This window comes from Bubalus kerabau, chromosome 22 (genome assembly GCF_029407905.1).
Source record: "Bubalus kerabau isolate K-KA32 ecotype Philippines breed swamp buffalo chromosome 22, PCC_UOA_SB_1v2, whole genome shotgun sequence".
Lineage (NCBI taxonomy): Eukaryota > Metazoa > Chordata > Mammalia > Artiodactyla > Bovidae > Bubalus > Bubalus kerabau.
In genome coordinates, this window is record NC_073645.1 from 15,474,039 (window position 1) to 15,497,100 (window position 23,062).

Below are 23,062 nucleotides of genomic sequence, written 5' to 3' on the forward strand. Positions count from 1 at the left end.
GGCGGGCGGCGGCGAGAGGCTGTGCCCCAGTTTGTGTCCAATCAGGGAGTGCGGGCTGTGCCCCGAGCCGGGCAGCAATGCGTAAACAAACCCACGGCAACTCCTCCGCCCCCTCGGCGCGCTCGCCCCGCGCCCGCCGTCGCCGCCGCCGCCGGCTCCGCTCTCCTCGCGCCCGCCCGCCCGGCCGCCCCCCCGCCGCCCCGCCCGCACCCTGCGGCCCCGCCCCGCCCCCGCCGGCGCGGGCGCCCTCATCTACCTCCCCACGCGCGCGCGCTCGCGCACCACGCGCCCCGCGCGGCCCGCCCGGCTCGTGGCCTCCCGAGAGCAAGGTAAGGGCGATGCGCCGGGACCCGGGCGGCTACCCCGCCCGGCGCGGCCCGGGGAAGTTTCTGGCGTCGCTGTATTCCGCCGGGCTGGGGGGAGGCCCCCGAGCGGCTGGGGACCGGGACGGGCGGGAGGCGGCCGCCGGGCGCCCGGGGGTCACAAGTTGCCCAACCTGCCATCGGGGCGGGCCGGCGGGCTGCGCGGCGGGGCGGGCGTCGCGCGGAAAGGGGCTGGAGGCGCGGCGGGGCCGGGCGCAGCGCGGGCGAGGGGAGGGCCCCGAGGAACTTTCTCCTCCCCAGAGGGGCTCCAGCCAGCTCGGGCCGCGGCCCGGCTGCCCCAGCGGCCGGCTCCGCGGCTGGAGGGAGCCCGTGAAACGTGTTTGAAGAAGCTGACGCAGTTTGTGACGCTCGCGGCTTCCTGACGGGGACCGGCAGCGGCAGCGCCTTCTCCGAGGAGGGACGAGCCGAGGCGGCGCTCTGGCCCTTTCCCCGGAGCCGCGCGCTCTGGCGCCTAGTTCGGGGGCCGGGGGCTCGGGGCGCGAGCATCCAGTGGCAGCCGAGAACCGGGCCCCGGCAGCGCGCGTCGCTTCCGTTTTGATTAGCTCGGGTTATTATATAAGATGTCACGGAGAGGAAAGGGGCGAGCGGGCGGCGCGTCGGCGAGGGCGCGTCGGCCTTCCGCGAGTGGCGGGGAGGGGCGGGAGGCCGGGCGGGAGGCCGGGCGGGCGGGGACCCACCTGTGCGCCCGCCGCGCCCCCTGCGGGTGCTGCCCGCGCGCCAGCGGGCAACGGGGACTGGAAGGGGGTCGGCGGCCGGGTGGACGGACGTGCTCGGCGCTCCCCTCCCGACCCCGGGAACACTCGGGCAGCGGCCGAAACGTGCTGTTTCCTCCTCGCCGTCTGGCCTGGGTCGACACATTTCTGGCTCCGGTCGTTTGTACTTTGAAACATTTGTTTAATATTAAGGAAGCTGCGTGTGCGGCCGTACCCGTACGCCCGAAACGTGTGGCCGTGGGCTCCGGGACGGTGAATGAATCATCGCCCCGCGGACCCGGCGCCGATGATTCATGCGCGGTACACCCCGCGCGTACTCGCCGTGTGCCTCTGCCCCAGGGACCGCGGCCCTTCCGTGGCGGTGACGCCTGGAGGGCCGGGGGGAAGACAGTGTAAAAGGGTGGGGTTTATTTTTTCCCCCTCCTCCCGCAGTTTGGGGGAACTTTAGCGGGGAGGGGTGTCAGTTTGCCCAGATTTCCCGAGGCTTGATTCCCGTTCTTAGAAGAGTTTCGAGATTCCACCTGGCTGAGTTGATGAGTCGGTGGAGAGCACTGGTTCGCTGCAGGTGTGGGTCCTCTCATTAGAATCTGCATGCTGTCAAGTGAGGTTTTGGACTCACTAGAAGGCATCCTTCTAGTAATTGCCTTTCCTTAAGTACCGCCAGGGTAATTAGCAGAAAGTTTAAAAGTTAGTGGATCTTAAAAATAAGTAGTTCCTAAATAGATGGGTTCTACTTAAAGGCTTAGGTTTAGGGCTTTTTATTTATTTATTTTTTTAAGCCAAATCCTACAAGGAACCTAGTTTACCATTAATTCAGAACTTTTGACCACTGTGACCACCCTTAAAGACTAACAACTCATTCCTACCATACCCTACGCTTTTAAGATTGAGTGAAGTTTTCTCATCATTTAGAACTTAACTCAAATGGCATTTACTCAGCAAGGCCCTCTTGATTAACTTAAGTGGCCTCTCACCCCTCACCCCAGGGACCACCCCCAGGCCTATTTTTTCTTCATAGAACTTAATCACTATCTGAAAGGATTTTCTTTGGGTGTTCTTTAAGTCCTGTCCCTCTGCACTAGAACGTAAACTATACTATGGCAGGAGTTTTCGCATGGTTTGTTACTGCTGTAACTCTAGAACCTGGAACAGTGCCTGGCATAGTAGGCACTCAGGATTTGTTGACTAGTGAATGAATAAATTCCTTTTCCCTGATTTCTTGGTGAGTCTGTCTTTGACTGTTGAACTTAACTGTAACCTTTTTGTGGGCCAGGCACTAAGATGGGACAGTTCTAACTTTTTTCTTCCAATTTTCTTTTGGTTGATTCATTTTCTCTGTGGTGTTAAATTACAGCACAAGGTGGATTTGAGCTGTATATCCTAAGATGCCGAGTATGAAGAACGATAAGGCATGTGGAGCCTTGTCAAGAGAAAGTGTAACTGTAGAGGTTAATGGATGATTAAAAATATTACCTGTGCTAGTTGAGAAGTAGAGGATATTGAAGGGAAATTGGCAAAGTCAGTTCCCACAGTATTATTTGTTTCCAGTGATATTTGAAATACTGATATTTCTATATTCCTCCCTCCCCACTGCCTGCACACCAACCTCAAATTTAGCATAGTTTGGGATGGTCCCTAGTAGGTAGCACTTAATACGGTATATTAATTTAACTGAATACAAGATTTCCGTCTCTGCAGGGGCCTCAGTTCTGTTGTTGTCAGTGCCCATAGCTTAACTCCATAGGAGAGTAGATAGAAGGAGTTATTTTAAAGTATATTTTAATTTGAATACTTTACATGGATTGTAAAGAATTAAAACTATAATATGTCAGTGATATAATGGAAGAAGGATTCGAATGTCGTGCTTCATACTACCTCCCTTCAGGAAAAACTTGAGCAAACTTTTTGATTATAAATAACAAACTTTGGAGGCATAGCTTTACATTGTAGGAATCTTCTCAGTACCCAGTTCTTCCTAATTCAATGCCAGAGAAGAGTGGGCTTCCAGCAGTTCCGTTTCCGTAGTAGTGTAATCTCAAGAGTGAGCTCAGACATAATAGAATTTTAAAGCTAAAAGGGTCCTTAAAGTTGGTTGGCATAATTCATTCCTTTTTATCAGTTCCTTTACTGAGGAAACTAAGGCATAGTGGGATGATTTGCCGGGGGAGCAGGACTGGGGTTAGAATCAAGCGTCTTGACTTCTTGTTTGGAAGTCCTCGAATCAGCCAGAGCTCCCAAAGCTGGGGGTGAGTGGTTCCCGTGGTTAGTGGATTCTCTGCCTCTTACTGGTGAACTCTCAGAGTGAAATGATGTCATATTCAACTTTGTACCCTCCCCTGTGCCTTGGACATCCAGGGGGATCAACACATACTTGTTGAATGTGGTTGGACAAATGCATTTTAAGTTAAAAAGTTTATTTAAGAATTGAGAAAGCAGGAAAACGTGTATCTTTTCCAGATTAAAGATGTTTTTGACAAGAAAGTCAGGATGTTGGCAGTAATTAACCTTAGAACTTTTATGGTAATGAGGCTGTTGCTCAATTTTCATGCCTCCAAAATTTCTAGTAAGATGGCTTACAACTTGTAAGTGTATGCACTTACTTCGTTGGCGTAATTATTCACTGAAGAAACAGTAGAAGGCTGTTTCAGGACACCTGGTAAAGGTCTGGCCTTTGCCACAGTGAGGGACGTTCAAGAGGGAGGGGACATATGTATGCCTCATCTGTCCATGTTGATGTACGAAAGAAACTAACACAGTATTGTAAAACAATTATCCTCCAATTGAAAAAAAGTGGAAAAGCCTAGACTTCTCAGCCAGACAGAGTTGAGGCCGAAGCTCAGCTGTGTCCCTGACAAGCAGGGCTCTCTGTAGCAAGTTGCATAACCCTTTTGAATGTTCTCATTTCTGAATGGGGATAATACCGCCTACCTTGAAGGACTGTTGTAAGACTGGGATAATGTATGTAAATTACCTTGTGTACACTAGGCCCTTAATAAATGAAAAGTTATATTTTGACTTCTGATTTATATGACCAAGTGAACAACTTAATTTCTTAAAGCTTCAGTTTTCTCAACTCCAGAACTGGTGATTGGCCTGGGAGGAGGGGAATTAAATGATCCCTAGTTTCATGCATTGGAGAAGGAAATGGCAACCCTCCAGTGTTCTTGCCTGGAGAATCCCAGGGACGGGGGAGCCTGGTGGGCTTCCGTCTGTGGGGTCGCACAGAGTCGGACACGACTGAAGCTACTTAGCAGCAGCAGCAGCAGCAGTGTCTTCTCTAACTGTATAGTTTAAGGAACTGATAAAAGATACATAGTTCCTGGATATGTTCTAGAGTCTCCTAGTTTATAGTCTATGGGAACTTGAACAGAATTTGTATCCTCCTCTTGTGTCAAAATTGTATAAATCTTAATTATGTTGAATTGGTTCATAGTGCTTTTCAAATCTACTGTATCCTACTGCTTTTTTGCATATTCATTCTGTTTTGGAGAGTTTGATAATGAAACTCCAGTTACAAATCTTAGTTTATCTACTTAAAAAATGTAACATATAGTGGAACTATCTGTAACTTCATTATGTGTTTTCTAAGTATCTTGTAAATGTGTAATCATACTGTCATAATTTAAAAAAGAAAAAGAAAAAAGAATGTATAATCTTCCTACAGTTTTAGTTGAAATTATTCATGTATCCTTGATCTAATAAGAGCAACTGCAAAAGTGGTTAATTTCTAGGCCTTCCTAAGAATTTGGTATAATTAGCTTTGATGATCTTAGCTACGTTTTCATTATTTTCTGTGCTATATGCTAGATACAAAGTTAACTTGAATATTTCAGCCTCTCATTCATCTTACTATGTATAAGGCAGTATAAGGATGTACATGAGTTAATCAGACATATGCACCCTTCCTTTGAGGGGCTTAGGAAGCATGTAGGGAGCGTAAGACACACGCATGCTAAGTCACTTCGTTCGTGTCCGGCTATTTGTGACCATATGGACTGTCGCCCTCCAGGCTCCTCTGTCCATGAGATTCTCCAGGCAAAAATACTGAGGTGGGTTACCATGCCCTCCTCCAGTGGGTCTTCCCAACCCAGGATTGAAGCTGCATCTCTTACATCCCCTGCGTTGGCAGGCAGGTTCTTTAGCACTAGTGCCACCTGGGAAGCCCATAAGATAGGTAACCACAGACTTATTACATGGAGGAACTGTTACAGAGGCACAAAGTAAATGCTTTGTGATTTTAGAGAAGGAACACACTGTTTCTAGCTGGGAAAAAATGGGGAAATTTTAATTAAGGAGTCTTGAGCAAGGCTTTAAAGAATTGGTAGAGTTTCAACTGGCAGAGATGTAGGGCTCAGCCTATACTAAGACTTGAAGGAAAGCCTATATGGGCATACCCAAGAATGGAGAGGAACGTGGTCAAGCTGGTGGGTAAGGAGCCTTGAGGCAGGAGAGTGGGACAGCAGGCTGCATGGCAGACGTAGGACCGTGTTGAGCATCTTGAACACTGGGCTAAGGAGTCTGGTTAGTACGCTGTGGATAACTGTCAACAGTAGTTTGGGGGAATGATGAGACGAAAGCTGTGCTCTATTACGTCAATTTGTATTGGAGGCGTCATGGTTAGTCCCAGTTTGAAAGCTATTAAAATAGTTCCCAGAAGAGAAGCAGTGAGAACCTATGTTAGAATCGGGGCAGTTGGGTGGGTGAGAAACTGTAGAAATAGTAAATGCATTGGGATTTGTTGTCTGATTGGATGAGGGAATTGAGGGAGGAGTCAGACTGAAGTTAAATGACTTTGGATGGTGATGGCAGAAGATGAAATCATCAAGAAGGCCACTAGCAAAGCACCTGTAAGTGCATGCAGTCAGTGAAGATGTGTCTAATTAATGGAAGTTTGGATTTGGATATGTTGATTTCCATGTGCCTATGGAACTGTCCAAGTGGATGGCAGCCGTTAAAAACAAAGATGGAATTGCAAGCATCCTTATGACAGGGGATGCTGATGCTGTGAGAATGTTTCCAAGTGTGAGTGAGAAGGGTAAAAGGCCAGGATGGAGCTCAGAAAAGCCATGTTTGTGGGCTTGAAGGGAGATAAAAGAGGCTAATGGGATGCCAAGAGGAAAAGCTGGAAGAGAAGAAGGAAAAGCTAGGGTAAAGACAGGTGAGGAAGGAGAATTTGGACGGGCCAATAGGGTAGAGACCCTGAGATAATACTTGGAAAAGGTCGTTAGGATTGTCAATGAGACCGTTGTCAGTGGCCTTTGAGGGTCAGGGTCATTTGGGCAGTGGAAACGGAAGTCAGCCAGGGCCCTGAGAGGCGCCTGAGTGTAAACTGGAATTGGACTGTGGACATCAGAGGACAATGACTCGAGGTGATGAGGGGGCCAGTGGACACTCTTAAAACTGTATGAAAAGCTCAAGAGTGCTATGCATTGAGTGGCTGTCAGTAGAGAGGAAGAGACTGAAGCTCAGGGTAGGGAGCAGGAAGGTGGTTAGTGCTCCTGGAGCAGGAGGGAAAGGAGCTGGAGAAGGTGACCGTGTATCGGATTACCCAAGACAGTCTCAGTTGACATCTGTCATCCCGGTTCAGTGGTAGGATAGTATTTGGACAAATATTACAATTAGTTGGACGAGTAATGCCTGTTTTTATTCTAAAACAAAGTCCCCTTTTGAATAATAAATCATTTGACCATGACAAAGGTCATGGAAAAACATGTGACATGGAGGGGAAAAGATTAAATGAAGGCAAGAAGAAACTGCAATTGAAAGAAGAAAGTTGGAAGCTTGGAGGGAGTGTGATCGCATCTGAAATTGGTAGGTTCCTCTTTTTTAAAAAAGGGAAAAAACAACAGAGGAGGCTAGTTTCTTGGCTTAGAGTATATTGAGAGTGAGAGGTAAAGCTGGGAGGTGGAGGAAGAGGGGAAAGATTTGGAATGGATCTGAGCATGACCAGAGCCAATGGTGGTGAGGAGGACCTGACAAGTTGCTAAGAAGCCTTCACCTTAGCCTTGTGATATGACGAGTCTTCCCTGTATTTATACTTTTTCTCCAGCAATACTCAGAAAATTGGAAGTGGAGATGGTGTGAGTATCATTGAAACTGCCAGCTCCATATGGGTCCTGGGTTGAGGAGGAAGGCGAGTGAAACTAGTGTTGATGGACTGGGAGAAAGAGCTGGAGATGTGAGGGTAGAATGCGTAGTGGCTGGTTCAGCAAAAGCAAATGAAAGGGAGGATTGGAGTGTGGGGGAGGGTGTCCAGGGCTGGGTGGTGAAGGGCCTGGGGGACTTTTGCAGTAGCTCATCGTGATGGAGAAGTCGGTAGTGAGCAATGATGTGAACTCAGAGTGTGGCTGAACCTGAGGATGGTGAAATGACCCAAGCTTGAGGTCGAATTTCACTGCTCTTCAGGAACTATGAGGCCAGGGTGTCAAATCACACACACACATATGTTTTTAAAATTCTGGAATACATTTATTAAAGCCTTTCTGAGCTTTTAGTTCATAAAGTTGGAAGCATCTTAAAAGAGGGAAGTTATTCCTTCATTTAAAAGATGAGGAAGCTAAAATCTTTTAAAGGCTTTCTAGGAAAACTAAGACCCACCCCAGATCACAGGCATGCGTGTGGCAGAGTTTCTCTGGAAAGAATCAGAATCCCTGAATTTCAGATTAGTGTTGCCCTTCAGGGTAGAAGGAGCAAAAAAGTGTCCACTGAACAAAGTCTTAGGATGCTTCCTCTTAAGGAAGAAAGCTTGCTTATTGCTTGCTTATTGCTTCTAGAGCACCTGTGTTTGTGAGCACAGAAACCCACTGAGGAGGGCTGTTGAGTCATGTCCACAGTCTCTGACTTCTAACTGAAAGGCAGGTGATGGCGTCTCTGAGGAGGACCCATGGAAAGCACCCCTTCTTTCCTACCAATTAAAAAACAGATGAGAGCAGCAGATCGTCAAAAAATTTACTTCATTATTGATGAAGACTAGGCTGGAAGACACAGCTCAGTGGGAAGGCCAAAATGGTCTTATAAACTGTGTATACCCTAGGCTAGACTTCGGAACAGCCTACTGGATGGAAAGTTTGAGGCTGCAGAGCAGAAACACCCATTTCTGCCTTTCACTGTTCAGGCAAAGAGACGAGGCCAAATCTCTCATGCCCGATCTCTCTGATAGGAAAACCCCATCCATTTGTAGACTGAGAAACAGAGCCACGATGTCACAAGCCAACTAAATAAGTGGCTCCACCTCCGTGGAGAAAGCATGGTGTGGGGGAGAAGACAGGTGTGGATGGGGTTTATCCCCGCCCTGCCCCCTTGGGAAACCCTGTGGGTATCAGACAGGCATTTGTTCCCCTTGAAACCCCAGGTTATAGACCACTCATAACTTTCGTGTTTATGTTGGAGTTAAACTAGCTTCTGAGGAAGCAGGTGCATTTTTATGTTAACTAGAAGTGAGTGAAATGACTCAGAAGGTGTGAGCATAATCCTTAGTTAGTTGATTTCATAGCCATGCCAAGTTGTTCTCTCCTCCCTGTCTCAGGAATCTCCAGAAACTCACTGGTACCATCACAGAGACCACCTTTGATAACCTGCTTTGGAATTCAAAGTGGAAAGTTCTTTGTCCTCATAAAATGTTGAAGGGGCCTTTGATTGGACGTATGGCACTTGGAGTTTGTCCTGATTCTGTCACTGTTAGTGACCTTGCTGCTAAGTCACTTCAGTCGTGTCCGACTCTGTGCAACCCCATCCCTGGGATTCTCCAGGCAAGAACACTGGAGTGGGTTGCCATTTCCTTCTCCAATGCATGAAAGTGAAAAGTGAAAGTGAAGTTGCTCAGTTGTGTCTGATTCCTAGTGACCCCATGAACTGCAGCCTACCAGGCTCCTCCATCCGTGGGATTTTCCAGGCAAGAGTACTGGAGTGGGGTGCCATTGCCTTCTACTAATGAACTATTACATGCCTCAGCTTCCTCATCTGCAGCATGGGAGAGCACAATGCCTGTTCTGTCTCCCAGGTATTTGATGTGAAAGTGCTTTGCAAATAAATAGTGTAAGATATCAACATTACCGTGTGGGATAAAAGGTACATTCCGAAGTTTAAGAATTTTTTAAAAGTAAAGTGTTTCAAATAAAACAACTGAGATGACTGTTGAATTTTGGTGGGACCCTGCTTTAGGCACTGAAGGTGAATCATGGTGATTTTTCTACCTTTAGCCACGTCAGAGTGGATAACAGTTCTGGCCAAGTGTGATTAAAGCACTGCATTTATGACAAATGAAAAATTTGCCTTTTTATCTATTTCTCTTTTAACTGCTAAAAAGGTATTTTTTTTTACTGTAAAAGATAACATATATATATAACATTTTGAAATGTAAATCTCTAGTTCAATGAATTATTTAAAAAGTGAACATCCATGGAACTACCTCCCAGCTCAAGAAATAGGACAGTTTCATTCCCCACCCACCCCTGCACAGGAGTCTTTTTTCTTTGTTAGGTGCTTGGTTTTTCTTTTCAGGGAAGTTATAAACATTGACAGGTCCAAAATATGTGCTTCTTTGAGTGGAATTAGATCAAAAGTGTAATATTAGTGTTTTACTTGGTAGTTATTTCTTATAACTATGAACTTAGTGTTTTTGATAAGCCCTGAGTTTTCAGCCTTAAGGATCATAATCTTCAGGTTTAGAACCGTCAGATTTTTGTCCTTTGAATTGAACACAAAAAGTTGTAATCCTTTGGATGTGAGAAAACTTAACTTGCCTAGTTATTTTTTAAATATTCTGATCGTTCCTCCTTTGCCTGGTTTTAGAAATGAAATAACTAAGACTCCAGTATTGATGATGACTTGTACAGAAGTCAAAGGCCTTCTTGGAAATACTTGAACATTATCAAGGCAAACACCTTTCAGTTCAGGTACCATAGGCTAGATCTGAAGTGGCAAGAGTCAGTGAAAACAGCTTTATTGCATGAAAACAACCTGTATTTTCTTTCATTATAATCTAGTGTTCTAAGTACTGCCATCTTTTAAGGCTTAATTAATGAGTCAATAAAGCAGAAGATTTTGTGGTATCCAGAATAGGATTATGTTTTGTTTTTTATGTTTTTATGATTAAGACAGAAAATGATGGTAAACATGACAATAATTGAGAAAGTATCTTAGCTAATCAGATGTGTCTATAAAAACAGAAAAGCCATGAGTGTTTCAAAAATTGATAAAGAAAGGCTCATCTTTGGGGGCCAGTTTCTGTGGCTGTAGGATTGAGGTTTTGGGATTCAGCAGTTTGGTGGATTGAATGTACGTTAATCCGCCCCTCTTGAAGCACGGGTGCAGTGGTGGTGAACTGGAGATGGGACACACCAGCACACTTTTGGAGAGTGAAAATCAGACAGACCTGTGGCAACTGACTTAGTGTGGTGGAGAAAGCTGCTGCTGCTGCTGCTAAGTCACTTCAGTTGTGTCCGACTCTGTGCGACCCCATAGACGGTAGCCCACCAGGCTCCCCCGTCCCTGGGATTCTCAGGAGGTTGGGAATAGAAACTAGGAAGAAATGGCCAATTTATCCCCCAGAATTCCAGAAGTGCTCTAGAATTAGAGGCTTTGAAGCAGGGCATGGGACTGGAAATAAGGGCTTGATTGAAAATCTAAAAGGAACAAGACTCACAGTTCGCTTCTCCCACCCCATATAGCAAGAGAAAGTCCTGAATATTTTGTCTTTGGAGAAATCAAGGTAAATTAGCAGCTCTGGACTTAAGGATAACAGGGAGAAAAAAAGAGGGTAAGAGTGAAATGCTCAACTGAAAACAGAGTAATTTAATGAAATTGTGCATACCAAATGGTGAGACCTGGTATTCTTTTTTACTCATTCCCAATCCTAGGGTAACCAGGTAATCACCAACCTGGGCAGGATATTGAAGGACTCTTCTCTGGGCAAAATGAATGACCCCCCCCAAAAAAAAGAACCTACATATACTGATGTTTTCTCCCACAGTGAGAAAACTTACTACCCAGTCTTCCTATGGTGAGCCCACTACTGGTCAACCACTCTACTCCTTCTGTTTTATGAACATGGAACTTACAACTAGTTTTTTAAAGTGTGTGTGCACACTCAATTGTGTTTGGCTCTTTGCGACCACATGGACTATAGCCCCCCAAGCTCCTCTGTCAGTGGAATTTTCCAGGCAAGAATACTGGATTGGGTTGCCATTTAAAGTCAGTGAATATGAGACATTTGAAGAAACCATTCAGCAATGAAAAGGAACGAACCAGAACAAATGAGAAAAAAAAAAAATCATGGAGGAAACAAATGCAAAAATAAGAAAATGGAAATAATCAAAACCAATCCACCCATAACTAATGAAATAGGAAGAGGGCTATAAGGTAATAATTAGACAATAAGAGATAGGTCTTAATTAAAAATAAGATAGCAAAAGTCATTTGAAGGACCAGAAGAAAAAGTAGAAATAAAAGCAGAGATATAAAAAGAAGTAAAAAGTAGAGTTAGTCAGTTAATCACGTGTTATATTAACAAGAGTTCCAGAGAGACTACAAAAATAAAAAATTAAAATTAAAATAAGCAAAAATTTTTTAAAAAGAGAGATTATAGGGAAAAGTAAAAGAGAAGAAATTACCAAAGACATATTACAAACTATTTTCCCAGAACTGGAAGACATACATTTGTAGATTGAAAGAGTTCACAAGATAGCCAAGTGAATGAATGAAAAAAGATCCACACAGGGAGTGTGTATAGGACATAACATTGAAAATTTTTAGGATACTGATGAAAATGGGAATGAGCTAAATCCTGTCTGGGGTGGGGGGAAGAGATAACATACAAAAAAATCGGGAATTGGAATGGCAGCTAAGAAACAATGGATTCATTCTTTCAGAATTCTGAGGAAAATTATTTTCAATCTAGAATTTCAAACAAACTATCAAGTGGAAGATACAATGTGGACATTTTGTGCATGTGAAATGTCTCAAAAGTTTATTTTCTGTGCATCTTTTTTAGGAAGTTATGGATCAGTATAAAAATGTGGGTATCAATGAAGAAAGAATAATGTATAGTCTTCTGGAAACAGAGGCAAACACAGGAGAATTCTAGGATGACAGTGAAATTGCAAGGTGGCGGTAGCGCAGCAGGCCTGCAGAGGCCAGTGCAGCTCAGAACAGCAGCCCGTGTCCCAGCGAAAACAGAAGCAAAACCCGCAGACGCTCTGGTGCATCTGACCGAGCGTGGGATAGTCCTCAGTGGGGCTTCCCATTTCCTATGGAGTATTTGGTATAAATTATTGATTCATAAGACCTATTAAGTGAGGGAAGTAAAGGGCAAGTATAAACTCCAGAAAAATTAAATGGTCTTACAAAAAGAAGCACATAGAGTGAGATTTATATTTACTTCGGGTGATGTCTCTGCTCCATGCAGCTCTTCGGGAACCCAGGTTCCTTCCACCTTGTGACTCCGCCATCCTCTAAGCCTTAGAGTCTAAGGCATTGTCCTCACCTGTGTGAGTGGTTAGCTCTTGATTGCAGCCTGTGTGCACTCCAGCGCACAGGAATGGGAAAGAGCAATGGTGGGCAAAGGTTTAAAGTTCAAGCCTGCATGTGGCAAGATCACTTTCCCTCATATTCCAGTGGCAAACATTCAATCACATGGCCACATCTAGGGAGAATATTCAGAATATTTCATAACTGGTAGCCCGTCAGAACATAGGTTCTAATATGGAGTGAGAACTGCTCTAAAAGCTCCCTCCTGTATCAGACGTTAGCATTTTGTTTGCTGGATAATGGGGACAGGAGAGGGTCCCTGGAAGGGCCTAAGAGAGCTCAGGTAGCACTCATTTACCAGTTGGTGTGGAAGTATTTAATAGTGACTGGTGCAGTGTACTGAGACACATGCCTTATTAACCCTGACCATTGGAAGGAATGATGCTAAAGCTGAAACTCCAGTACTTTGGCCACCTCATGCGAAGAGTTGACTCATTGGAAAAGACTCTGATGCTGGGAGGGATTGGGGGCAGGAGGAGAAGGGGACGACAGAGGATGAGATGGCTGGATGGTGTCACCGACTCAATGGACGTGAGTTTGAGTGAACTCTGGGAGTTGGTGATGGACAGGGAGGCCTGGTGTGCTGCGGTTCATGGGGTCGCAGAGTCCCACACGACTGAGCAACTGAACTGAACTGAACTGATACATACTACCAGAGAGGTTGGGAAAAATATTGACTTCACTCTATCATAGAAATCTGGGAGAGGATAAGCTAGTGTCTAATAAGACATTGGTTGCTGCTAAGTGGCTTCAGTTGTGTCAGTCTCTGTGCGACCCCATAGATGCCAGCCCACCAGGCTCCCGCATCCCTGGGATTCTCTAGCCAAGAATACTGGAGTGAGTTGCCATTTCCTTCTCCAATGCACAAGAGTGAAAAGTGAAAGTGAAGTCTCTCAGTCGTGGCCAACTCTTAGCGACCCCATGGACTGCAGCCTACCAGGCTCCTCCATCCATGGGATTTTCCAGGCAAGAGTACTGGAGTGGGGTGCCATTGCCTTCTCCTTGGTAATTTTATTAATTACTAAATGAAAGTCAAAAATACATCAAGAAATATCAGTATAAGCATGTTGTTTAGGAATATAAAATTAAGTATCAAAAGAGAAATAGTTCAATATTTTTAGAGTAGATTGCATTTGGCAAGTTAGTTTGGGGGTGAGTGGAGATGTAAGAGAGGTTACTGCTGTTTTCATTTTAAGTCTGGTAGTAATTTGCATGAGTTATATTGACAAAAATAAAACTAGTAAGAAAAAACAGTAATCCAGTGCTAATAATTACATTAGAGAATGATTTACATGGAATCTGGAGCTTTTACAAATATACGTTAAAAGTTAAGAAACATTGTTTCAAAGTTAGACTCCTCCCTCAGGACTGACTCCAGTCCTCTGGAATCACTGTGTCTCACAGTCATTTGAGGGAGCTTTAAAAAAGTTCAGATGACTCCCGCCTTCCTGAGACTCTGGCTTCTTTGGCTTTGGGTGGGCCCCAGGGGATTCGTAACTTTTCAAAGAACCCCAGATGCTTCTGATGTATAGGGAGGGCTGACTCCCAGCCAAGTAGTTTAAATACCCTTGCTTCTGCTGCTTAAATGTTTCTTCTTTTCTTCCTATCCTCTCTCACTGCTTCTGCTTCAGTCTGATCTTCTCTGTCTCTCAATTCTGAACCAGTGTGGTCTGTTTGGGGTCAGAAGAGTAGGAGAACAGAAAGAAGAGACATGGGAGAGGTCATTTGGATGACTGAATAGTGAGAATGGCTGTACAGAAAGCCAGTATTGTGTCCTTTTGTTTTGCAGAAACTAATTAAATTGATGGTCTTATCTTGCATTTCTGATGGAGTAATTTTAGAGCTCAAGTAAATTTGAACTTAATGACATTTTGTTATTTCTTTACATTTGGTATTGCCTCCGGTGGCTAAATTCACAGCATCCTCAGGTTGCCCTCAAGTTCTTTTATCTCCCCTAGGTTTGGCCCCTGATGGTCCCAGCTGTGGTTGACCAGATGTTCATCACTAGCATCTGGGATCACCAACAGTTCCTATAACGCTCTTGTTTTCTGTGAGGGAATTCTTAGAAGGAGATTAACAAGCAAGAGATGAAGGAATTTCAGAATGATGTAATTTCCCAAGGTTAGAGGTCTTGTTGAACTAGACTTTGATCACAAGAGATTTTGTATACCTTAAAGGAGAAATGTTTGTTGTGTGGATGAGAAAGTTTAGACCTCAGGGAAGAACTTCTTTTTAATCTAACTTTTGATTTTTTTAATTATCAATAATTACAGGCATAGTTACTTTCCTTTGTACCTTTCCCCAGCCCCATTCCCTGCCTCTGTAGATTCAGCTGCTCTTGTGAATCAGATGTCAGAGATCTGCTTGTGACCATTTCACATCAGGCCAGTGCCCCGCACCAAGTAGGGGAGGACTTGCCTCTCGCAGCATGTCCAGGGTATAAGGAGCTGTCCTGGCTGGTTTCTGAGCAAGTACTTTACATTTAATATATTTGTACGCTGGGGTCAGAGTGTGACCGTTAAGGTGAGGGATTGATTCAGCCCATCAATCAGTCTTATTCAGAGCTTGCCCACTTAGTGCAAGTCTGTTCTAGGTCAGTGCATCTCACACTTCACCATGCACACACACATTACTCTGGATGGCATTTCATTGCAGATTCCAGTTCAGTTGCTTTCAGGTGGGACCAGAGATTCTGCATTTCCATTAAGCTCTCAGGGGATGCTGTTGGTTCTCGGACGGCACTTAAAGAAACAAGGTTCTGGTTACCGGTTCTCAATTCTGATTGCTTTGTGGAATCACCTAGGGGCTTCTACGGCTTATCTCTATAGTGTTTCTGATACCATTGGTCTAGGGTGGGGCCCAGATATGACATATATATATACCGACTTCACTTTCACTTTTCACTTTCATGCACTGAAGAAGGAAATGGCAACCCACTCCGGTGTTCTTGCCTGGAGAACCCCAGGGACGGGGGAGCCTGGTGGGCTGCCGTCGCACAGAGTCGGACGCGACTGAAGTGACTTAGCAGTCACTTAGCAGCATGTATATATATCTATGTGTGTACATATATTTTAAACTTCCTGAATAACACTAACATGCAGATAGGATTAAGAACCACTGTTTGAAGCTCTGCGCACCTGCTGTGACTCACAGGTAAAGATCTTCATGTGTAGACTTTATAGCAATTTAGGAAGTATCCATAGCCTTTATGCATGAATACATCTACTTTGTGGGCTTCCCAGGTGGCACTAGGGTTAAAGACTTTGCCTGCCAGTATCCGAGATGCAAGAGATGTGGGTTTGATCCCTGGATCAGGAAGATCCCCTGGAGAAGGAAATGGCAACCTACCCCAGTATTCTTGCCTGGAAAATCCTATGGACAGAGGAGCCTGGTGGGCTACAGTCCATGGGGTTGCAGTGAGTCAGACATGACGAAGCGCACGTGCGCACACACGCGTGCACACACACACACACACACACACACACACACACACAGATGACTAAAGGTGGCTATCAGAGGGGACATGCCTAAGAAGAAAACAATAGCCTTTTCATTAAAACCCGTATGTCACCTAACAGGAAAAATATTTAAAGTGATGAACAAATACTAAGTTAGTGTCTCTTTTTTTTTTCTTCTTCCCAAAGGATCCTTCTGTCTTCTACATCCTTTCCCTAAGAAATTATGGGAAAATTATATTAGAAACTTTCTGATGCTTTGTTTTCTCTGGGGAAGGCTATCCATTTACTTCCTATGTATATGTTTTGTTGTTATTTAGTCATTAAATCATTCCAACTCTTTGCAACCCCATGGCCTGTAGCCTGCCGAGCTTCTCTGTTCATGTGATTTCCCAGGTAAGAATACTGGAGTGGGTTGCCATTTCCGATTCCAGGGGATCTTCCCGACCTAGGGATTGAAGCCACATCTCTTGCATTAGCAGGTGGATTCTTTACTACAAAACCACCTGGGAAGCCCATGTATATGTTTACCTATAAATATATGTATTTGCAAAGTTTCCACATAGCCAGAATTCTAGTCCTTATCCTTTGCCAAATACTTAGGAAAATTTAGAGTATTTCCTATACTTTGTCTTAACTTGTACTAAAACTTGAGTGACTTAACCATCCTGGTGAATAAACAGTTGTTATTCTCAGGATTTTCCAATGCTGATGGCAATGGATGACTTGATTTGCTCAAAAATCATAGGCCTTAGTTCAGCTCAGATGTTACTTGTTTTGTTATTCTTACAAGGATGATCCTAGAAGCAGATGACACAATTTTCTGTATATTAAAATTATGTAAATTACATTTTTTTTTGGAAACAACAGCATTAAAACCAGTGGATTAAAATTAAATATAATTGTGTGGCTAAGAAATTGGCAGTCCTCTCTTCCACCTCCCTACCATTCAGTCAAAAATAGGGTTTTGATTTTATTTCCTTAACATAAACTTGTCTGCTTCATAGGCTCTGCCTTGGGTCAGACCCTCCTTACTTCTTATTCGTGTTAATTTCTTCACTGGAACTCCCTGCACTCTTACTCCTCACAGTCGTTCTGCCAGAATCCTCATTTGCGGAGGTAAATCTATGGCTGAGGATAGAGTCTGAGGATGGAGTCCAGATCTCCAGGGTGTCTTGAGGGCTCTCTGACCTGGCCCTACCTTTTCTCCACCCTCATCACCTGTCACTTCCCTGGACAGTAGTTTTTCTCATTCCTTAGCTGAGCTCAAGGACAGAGGAGAAGATATCGGAGGTTTGAAGGAAGATATAGGTATGGAAGAGTAGTCTAGCATGGGGAAGAGTAGATGGCCCCAGGACAGGAACTGTGATCTCTGGGCAGCGTGACGGTCCCTGAGGTAGGTGATGACAGAAGTAAAGTGAGCCCGGCTGGCATTGGCTACAGAGGGGACAGGTGTGGGGAAGGTGGAACCTTGCATTTTGCATCCTGACTAGGCCATTCCACTTCTTGTCTCTTGCTTTTGCACATGGTAAGTCCTCCATCTAAAACAATTCCTTGTCTTTGCCTGGGAAAAAACGTCTCTTCCCTTAAAAAGTCCTGCTGGTAATTTTGTCCCCTGTCCAGGCATTATCCCTTTACCCCCGTGATATTTGGTCATCTTCCTCCATCCTGTCGCCACTGTCCCGTCATCCAGCCGCTACACTGCACCACCAGACCACAGCGAGCATCTGTTCACACATGTCTCTACTAGACTGTTGACTTAGGGCAAGGACGTGATCTTTGAATGTCCAGTTCATACCACAGGACCTGGCACGTAGTGGACACATACAATAAACGCTGGATGAATCCTTATGAGATTTCTCTGTAAAGTGTCGAGACTCTGTTCTTGCTGGATTGGAGGTTTGAAAGTAAATTCCACTTAGTAGCACATGACATGCATGATTGTGTTGCTTTAAGTTTTAGTCTGATCTACCCGTACCACATATCCAAGTTAACAGAACTTTCCAAATATACACATATATGTGCACGTGTGTATATATGTGTGCTGGGCTTCCCTGGTAGCTTAGTCAGTAAAGAATCCACCTGCAGTGCAGGAGACCGAAGTTTGATCCCTGGATCGGGAAGATCCCCTGGAGAAGGAAATGGCAACCCACTCCAGTATTCTTGCCTGGAAAGTCCCATGGATAGAGGAGCCTGGTGGGCTACAGTCCGTGGGGTCACAAGAGTTGAACACAACTTAATGACGAAACCGCTACATATATATATATATATATATATATATATATATATATATATATATATATATATATACATACACTTATCCACATGAAAATGGAGGGAAGTTAAAGAAAAATCAAAGAGTATAAATGTTAAATATCCGGATAACAGACATCATGGACTCCTGCACACAGTGCACGCGGTTTATCTGTTCTCTTTTGGGTGGGCCTCCTCCACTGGTAGGAAATAGGTTGAAACCTTAAGGGCTGGTATTAAACACATAGATAGTTTCAAGTTGTGTTGAAGGTATAAGACTCTAATTTTTAAAAGGTTTTCCCAATCATGTAGAAACATATGGAGATCTTAACTGCCAAAACAATTTCATGTCACTTACAAATGAATAAAACCCAGAGAGAAATTAAGGGATACTTTCTTTTGGAGGTTACAGTTTTACATTTTTCCTTAGGAGTGAGGGGACTTGGTTCTGTCATGATGCATCATTAAAGGGCTGTGGCGTCAGAGTCTCCCCAACTCTCTAAGCTTTAGTTTCCTCATGTATAAAATATGAGATTTAGTCTCAATTATTACCAAGGTCATTTTGAATCATCTGTGATTCTGGAAAGTTATAAAACACATCCTGTATCCATGGAGAGGAAAGTTGATTGGTGACTCCAAAAATAGACTTATTTTCTCCTTCATAACATTGATTCGCTCTCATTGAGGAAATCACTCTGTGTATATTGCCTTAATCAACCAATTTCTCGACTTTTTTTTTCTTATTGCCAGAAGCTCGAAAGTGAATGAGAGAGACTGTCTTAAGAAACACCAAACAAATAGCTCTTGCCTCTTATTTTAAATATAGAACTGAATTATTGTGCTCTTGTGCATTTCTGTTGTAGGTATTCAGAAGGCAGAAGGTGGTGATTTGGTAAATGTGGAAGCTGTTTTGCATCAGTTCTTGCTGTCTTTTGTGTTTGTGTGAGAACCCCATTCAAAACATGTCTTATTTCTTCTTCTCTGAAAATATACTTTCCTTCATTTTTTGCCTTTCTGGTGGCAACATGTCCACATCTATAAATACTTCCAGATTTTGTCAAAATCCTTAGGTAACAATTATTTTCCTCCATTAACATATAGTTAATCTAGTGAGGTATCGTTCCATTTTATTCCTCAGTCCCTTGATTTCTCAAATGCATTGCACCGCCAGCCTGTCCCTGTGTAGTGATGTCCTAAGGGGTCCTCCTCCAGTCGCTCTGAGGTTGCAAGGCCTGTGGCCACACCATACCCTTAGGCCTGTCCTCTCTGTAGCATTTTGACCTGGTCGGGCCGAGTATAGTGCTGGTAGGGAGAGTCTCCCTGTCTATCAGCATCTGTGCTGGATCCAGCCCTTTGAAGCAGAGAATCAGCTCATTAAATGAACATTTTAAATGCCTAGACAGGCTGCAGAAATTTCACTTTTGCTTTCCCTATTCTGTAAGACTGTGTGTCCAAAGTATCAGATCACTGACTAGCTGTGTGAGATAAGACAAGTCACTTACCCTCTCTGAGCCTCAGTTGCCTTCTCTGTGAAGTTTGTTTTTGATCTCTAAAATGACTTGGTCTTCAAAAGAAATATTTTTTCTTTCTTGCTTTGTCATATCCCTCTGACCCTGAACTGACTGACTGGCAGTCGGCAGTCTTAAACATCAGTAGGTGTCAGTGCTTTCTCATGGTACTTCCTCAAACCAGTATGTTTCTTTTTCCCACTACACAGGCATTTATGGAGGCTTTTACAAATCATTTATGACAATTTTAGTCATTTATTTTTCTATGCATATTGAGACCAGATGAACTCAACAACTCAATTTGTTTTGCCCATGTACTTGGATAATAGCATAAAAAATAAAGCATTGTTAATTTTGTACCAATAACAAACATTTTTATCCAGCAAACACTGATGTCTTTGTTAGTGAGAACTGAGTTAGTTAGATACTATTCACCTCAGCTGTGGGGCAATGTTAAGAGATCAGTCCTTTGATATTTATCCATATTCCTCATCACCAGTCAAGATCTTTGTTCTTATAAGTGTTTTTGAACTGTTGAAACTAAAAGCAATCTGTGGAAATGGGGTTAGAGAATGTTAAGCGACAGAATAAGTTTATTCATCCAAGAAGGGCTTACTCCATTCCTTCTAGCTAGTCTTTAGATTGGGATTGAATGAAAGAAAGATCCTTGACCCAAAGGAGTTTATTTTATAGCTGGGGAATACATATGATAATCAATAAGCATAGTACATATTTGTTGTATGATTTGTTATAAGATGGTCAGAGCTATAGAAAAATGAGAAAAATGAACAAGAAAAGGAGATGAACTGTGATGGGGAGTGGAGAGCTGGTTTGCAGTATGAATGCCATGGTCAGGAAAGGAGGCATGACGGACAGAAAGCCTCCTAGGATATCCATGCTGTAATCCCTGGAACCTGTAAATAGGTTATGTTCCATGGCAAAGGAACTTTCCAGCTTTAATTAAAGTTGTTGCTGCTGCTGCTAAGTCGCTTCAGTCGTGTCTGACTCTGTGTGACCCCATAGACGGCAGCCCACCAGGCTCCCCCGTCCCTGGGATTCTCCAGGCAAGAACACTGGAGTGGGTTGCCATTTCCTTCTCCAATGCATGAAAGTGAAAAGTGAAGTGAAGTCGCTCAGTCATGTCCGACTCTTAGCGACCCCATGGACTGCAGCCTACCAGGCTCCTCCGTCCATGGGATTTGCCAGGCAAGAATACTGGAGTGGGTTGCCATTGCTTTCTCCACAGGCCTTAAAATACAGAGATCACCTGGATAATCTGGGTGGCCCTTAAAAGTAGAGTGAGTGGTTTGAGTCACAGAGATGTGGCTGAGTTTGGAGCAATTCAAATGTGAAGGAGATACAGCCTGCCAGTGCTGGAGAGGGGCTGTGTGGAGAGTGAAAAAAAGGGGGAGAGCAGCCTTGAGGAGCAGCGACCAGTGAGGAAATGGGACCTCAGTCCTACAGCTGCAAGAACCTGAGTCTGGCCAGCAACCTGAATGAGCCTGGAAGCATACTAATACTGGAGTGGGTAGCCTATCCCTTCTCCAGTGGATCTTCCTGACCCAGGAATTGAACCAGGGTCTCCTGCATTGCAGGTGGATTCTTTACAAACTGAGCTATCAGGGAAGCTTATACTAATACCTAGAGCCTTCAAAAAGGAATGCAGCCCTGCTGATTCCTTGATTTTGGCCTTGTGAGACCCTGAGCAGGGGACCAGCAGAGCCGTGCTGTACCCAGACTTCAGACCTACAGAACTAGGAGGTTATAAATGGATGTTGTTTTAAGCCACTGATTCTGTAGTGATTGCTCCTAGCAGCAATAGAAAACTAGTGCAGGGACTGAGGAGGATAGCCACAGGTATCAGGGAAAGAGAATTCCAGCAGAGAGAAGAGGAGAGCCAAGTCCCCGAGTGAAACCCATCTGGAGGGTTAGAGGGACAGCAAGTGGCCAGCGTGGCTGGAGTGGAGAAAGCAAGGGATGCCGAGGAGGAGGTCAGAAAGGCAACTGGGGTGGATGGTGGAGACTATCAGGGGCTTTGGCTTTTATTCCCAATGACCTAGGGAGTCCTTGGAGCATTTTGATCAGAAAGTAATGTGTCAACTTAATTTTTAAAAGGATCATGTTGACTGCTCTGAAAATGAACTGTAGGAGAGAAGCTGGAGACCAATTAGGAAGTGACAGCAACAATTCTGATGCAAGGTGGCCGTGGCTTCACCCGGCGGTAGTGGAGGTAATGAGAGGTGGCCAGATTCTAGATATATTTTGAAGGTAAAGTCTACTCTTCTGTGAATTAGATGCGGGATATGAGAGAGAGAAGAGTCAGGGATGCTTCTCCCATTTGGGACCTGAACAACTGGAAAGATGCAGTTGCAGTCAACCAAGATGTAGAAAGCTGTAGGTGGAGGAGATTTGTGATGGGGGAGAATTGGAATTCAGTTTGAACATAGCGACTGTGTCTGTTAGATAGCCATTTGGAGAGGCAGAGCAGTGGCGCCCAAACATGTCCAAATCCTAATCTCCAGATCCTGTGAACATGCCACCTTGGGTAGCAAGAGGGACTTTGCAGATGTGATTAAATTAAGGACCTAGAGGTGGAGAGATTATCCTTGATTATCCAATGGGCCCAGCCTAATCACATGAGTCCTTAAAAGTGGAGAACCTTTCCTTTGGTGGCCAGAGGGAGATGTGACTCTGGAAGGATCAGATTGTCAGAGAGATTCAGTGTGGCTGGCTTTGAAGACAGGAAGGGGGCAGTGGGCCAGGGAATGTAGGTGGCCTCTAGAAACCGGAAAAATCAAATGAATCTTCCCTAAGAGTCTTGAGAAAGAAACACAGCCCTGCCAACATCTGATTTTACCCCAGTGAAACTCATATCTGACCTGCAGACCCATCAGAAAATACTTGTGTTGTCCTAAGGCTAGATTTGTGACAGTTAGTTACAACAGCTGTAGAAAACTAATACACAGAGGATGCAGTTGGACCTGAGTCTGGAGAGGAGGGGAGGGAGGCCTGGAAGTGTGTAGATGGTATTTAAAGGCCTGGGGATGAAGGAGGTCACCAACAGAATGTCCTCTTTGCTTCTCTCTCTCTGCTCAAAGCATTGAACCCTTGGCATTCCCCATCAATGAGGAAGAAGGAAACAGCAGAGCCCACGGAGAATGATCAGCCAAGGAGATGGGGGCAGACAAAGACAGGGTGGTGTCCTGGAGGGCAAGTGAAGAAAG

At 44.5% G+C, this 23,062-nt stretch overlaps 1 protein-coding gene across 2 annotated transcripts in view; it reads left to right on the forward strand.

The window, feature by feature from the left end:
- Nucleotides 1-216: 216 nt before the first annotated feature.
- The window catches only part of PCGF5 (polycomb group ring finger 5), a 122,340-nt gene continuing 99,494 nt past the window's right edge, over nucleotides 217-23,062 (forward strand). Inside the window, exon 1 of one of the 2 annotated variants that reach the window (XM_055559970.1) lies at nucleotides 217-329. The gene's annotated coding sequence lies outside the window, so the exon portion shown is untranslated. The remainder of the gene's footprint in view (nucleotides 330-23,062) is intronic. The other variant, XM_055559971.1, reaches the window with a different exon arrangement.